This window comes from Triturus cristatus, chromosome 7, assembly GCF_964204655.1.
Source record: "Triturus cristatus chromosome 7, aTriCri1.1, whole genome shotgun sequence".
Taxonomy (NCBI): domain Eukaryota; kingdom Metazoa; phylum Chordata; class Amphibia; order Caudata; family Salamandridae; genus Triturus; species Triturus cristatus.
The window spans coordinates 1679222052-1679226521 of NC_140590.1; positions in this window are offsets into that span (position 1 = coordinate 1679222052).

A 4470-nucleotide genomic window follows, 5' to 3' on the forward strand; every position below is an offset into this window, starting at 1 on the left:
TCGGAATGGGCTCTACAACAGTGAGTGTTGCCCACGCTACCCACTAGACAGTGTGCAAGAGATCTGCTCAGCAGCAGGCTGGGAGTAGAGGGCAAGCTGCAAGGTCACACTGCCCGCTAGTGAGTGTCAGACATACCTGAGTCAGAGTGAATATAGCTACAGTGGTTCCAGATTTATTGGGTGACATTTCCCTGTTGCAACGTGTTAGACCCGGCAGCCTCAGGGTGGTCCTTTTAATATTGGTGTACATGATGCATTGGAGGCACAAGGGGCTAATAAATGAGCCCCTGAGTATGATACCCACGTCTGGGCATACCCTTCATACTAAGGGCGACGAAAGCACACAAAAAAATGTTGGGCAGAAAGCTGAACAAATTTAATATTCACCTCCAGCCACAGATCTGGGTTTAATTAATTGATTTTTGCTCACCATGCCACTCCAGTTTAACCCTCAGTGGGAAGGGTATGCCCAGACGCGGGTCCTGTGCTAACTGCGCCACTAGATTCAAGCTAGCCTGGCTGATGATGGGTGATACCCCAAAACCTGTCCCAGGATGCTTGTTTCTGGTCTTGGGAGGACCGTGCCTGGCAGTTTGGGCTGAACTGTTCCCATGTGGAGCAGGGTCAAGACTGCTTTGTATACAGATGGGTCCAAACTGAGGTGGCATAGTAAGCAAAAAAACAACAGATTCAACCCAGATCTCTTGACTGGGGGGTTGTGGCTGAAGTGTTTCAGCACTGCATCCATCATCTTGTTGTGTTTGCTATGTTTGCTCTAAGTGGCCAAGGGTTTGCCAACATGTGGGTCCTTTGCTCGCTGTGCCACTGGATTCAAGATAGCCTGGCTGATTAGGGGGTGAATACCCTGAAGCTAGGCCTAGGAGGTTTGTTTCTGGTTCAGGGAGAACCTAGCCTGGCAGTTTTGGTCTCACGAGGAGCAGGGTCCAAACTGGAGTGGCATGGTGAGCAAATGAGCAATGGATTCAACCCAGATCTCTTGACTTTGGGGTGGCTGACGGAAACGTTCTATCATCTTATTGTGTTTGCTACCTTTAGAAAGTTGGCATTTTCTTATTTTAATCAATCTGCGCCTCTGCCTGTCTCTGAATAGGGTGGATGACAGCTGTGCTTTGTGCATTCCCTCTAGCCAGCCACACACAAAGGGAGCGTAGGGGTGCATTATGGGCCATTCACATCCTCATGGTCAATCGCCTGGCTGGTGGGTCTTTTTGAACTAGATGGGAGGGTGGAGCTGACACTTGCACCTGAATAGGAATTTTAAAATTCATATCAACTTCTACTGGATGGATTTGTCATTTTGTTCTTATATTATTTTTAAAACCATAATATATTTTTCTAATCGTCTGTGAAGTCTTTTTGTGGTGATTTCACTACGTTACTGCATGAGTTATTACACAAATACTTTACACATTGCCTTCTCAGTTAAGCCTGCCTGCTCTGTGCTAAGCTGCCAGAGGGTGAGCACAGGATAATTTAGGTTGTGTTGTGACTTATCCTGACTAGTATTGTGGTCCCTACTTGGACAGGGTTCATAACTCTGTCAGCTAGAGACCCAATTTCTAACACAGCGTGTTTATGTGTGACATTTAATTGATGTATGTGGTACACTAAGTGACAGAACCACACAGTAATGTCCACGAGGAAGTCAGGCCTGATCAATGGTCTCGGGCACACAAGGCAAGGTTCCTTCGCAGCTGTCTTATGCATCAATGCATCTATGGACTTAGTGTTTACGTTTGCTGAACAAGATTTCGACAGGAGTGAAATGTGTGATCATGGGTGACAGTGAGATATTGCTGAGTGTTTGGTTGCAGAGAAGGGTGTGAATGGTGTTGTCCCGGGTCCGAAGCCAGAGCAGCTGTAAAATAAGGCCTGATATTCGCACACCTGAGAAACTGAGTGCAAGAACACCGGTCCACTTGTAATTGTGCAGAGCGGAATTTCACTACACAAAACTTGTAGTCGTAGCCTTCGTACAGCTGGAGTCGTGGTCACTTGCCTGTTTTGTCTTAGGGTGCAGATGCAGGAGAAGCGCTTTGAAAGAGAGATGCGCACTCTATTTAATTATTATGACTTGATTAGATTTGTTTTATTTTTGTAAAGTGCTAACAATGGCCCGGAGGCTTCTTGGCGCTACCCATGACCGAAGGGACCGAAAAGCCAGAACATCAACTTTCCCCGAAAAAACACATCACTCAAACATCCAGGGAGACCGACCAGGTATTTATCATCAGTACAGCAATGCAGCCACTAACAAAACATCATGACATCACTGGTCATATCTCTACTCTACCATAAATTGAAAGCCCAATCAGGTTGAGTAAACAATGCAGATATGCAAGGTTTAATCAACACTAATGAGTTATCAATTATAGCTACCCGCCACACCCGGTCAGCATTGCCCTGGAGCTCAGTGGCCCTCATGGTTTAGTACAAAGAGAACGGGTTTTACACAAAAAGGAAGAAATGGCGCTCGGCAAGTCAACGTAACTGTGTCTATGATTCTAAAAGAATTATTTTAGTATGGTGCTAAACTGGGAAGGTGAAACCCTAATAACCCCTTAATTTGCGCAGGGAACCCCTACCACATAAGAAAAACCAAAAAACCCATGCACACATACAATTTTATAACAGGCAAAGTCAATGCATGAAAACAAATTGAGCAAAATCCAACGGGGATGTCTTAGTCTTCTTTAATAGGTTGTTTAACAGAGCAGCCAGCCGACACGTGTTTTATCAGAGAGACAATGGTCTCTGAATCTTCAGGGCGGTTAACTCTAAATCACACACCGTATGATCCCACCACCGGTGATAATTCCAACCCGGTGGGGCTTTGGTCCGTGCTAAGAACGCTGTTCTGCGAAACCATGGAAACAGATGAGTAATAACCAAAAAAGTAAGGACGCAAAGTAACGATAACTCCAGGATTGCAGTGGAGCCGCCAGGACGTTTGATTCCGTTTTTATCCCAGTGGGTCTCATAGACGCAACACACGTATCTGACATTTATGGACTTTGCTACCACCAAGCTAATTTGTGACTACAATACATGGGAGAATTTTGTCCCTGTTTTAATTGTACTGGCGTGATTACTTTCAGCGACATATATGGCTATTTAAGACCACTGCTGTTCTCTCGACTGTTTTATTTGGTTACTGACTATAGAGTTGCCATCGTGGAGTTATCGTTACTTTGTGTCCTTACTTTTTTGGTTATTACTCCTCTGTTTCCATGGTTTCGTTGCATTGACTTTGCCTGTTATAATATTGTATGTGTGCACGGGTTTCTCAGTGGCCCTCATGATTGGACAACTGGGATGGGACAGCCTTCAGCAGCAATCACAACAAAGCAGAATTTCCTATTTCATACCTCAATACCACCTGCATTGTTGTGAACACATTACAATACTTGTACACCTTAACATGCACTAATTGTATATGATTGAATTTCAATATTGTTTATTATATTTAGTGTATTAACCTAAAGAACTCATTAACTTTGATATGTCTGAAAGGTTTCATGCATTTCAGAGGACACAAAATCATTTTATTCAGGTTTGTACAATCCCACATTTTCCTGCACTGTGTAGTAAGCAGAGCTTTGTTTTGAGAATTGACAGCTAGAAGTGCGAATAGGGAACTAAGCATTTGTTGATGTTGTTGTATCTCTCTTAAGGTCTTTTTGCATTCCATCTAGAGAGCAGATCCTGCCTACTGCTCATTAGCTAGTTTCTATCATGTTTCCACACTTCCATTGACTTGTATGGAGAGACAAATGCAAACAATATGTTTGAGATGTATGGATTTTAGCATGATATGCTCTAACTGGATTTGAGCTGATGAGCTAGTTCATTGAAATGATAACTGCAATTAATTATTTTTACATTAACCACTTGTTAAATATGTGGCCTTCCTGAAGTGTTGTGTTTTTTTTTTTTTACACCTCCCATGCCCACAATAGAGCAAGCAGCCAAGGTCTGAGAATTTGAAACCCGATTTGGGTGCGGGGGCTGTGAGGGCCTACCTGAAGCGGGAGGTAACTGTGTCTCACATTGTCACAGACTTGGGTCGAGCGACCACACCCCAATCTATGATAAGGTGGTAGAAGGTGGAGTCAGAGGTGGAATCTCCTCCCCATCTTACCTCTGGCCAAGACAGCTTGCCTGTATGAAATCCATCGGGTGGGTAAGAGAGAAGTAACTGAAAGATGAGTGAAAAGAGAAAAATAGAAAATAGAAAAAGGGTGTTGGGGCTCACCTCTACAAAGAAGAGAAGAAGACAGGAAGGAGGAAGAAGAGAGGTACAGAGATTTCTCACAATAAAAGGGAAACTGGGGATTTATGTGATCCTGAGGGAGAAAAGAAATACTTGGATTTTGGGACATCAAGACACTCACTAGGATGAATGAGACATTAAGGGAATGCTGTTTATGAAAAAAATGAAAAAACCAG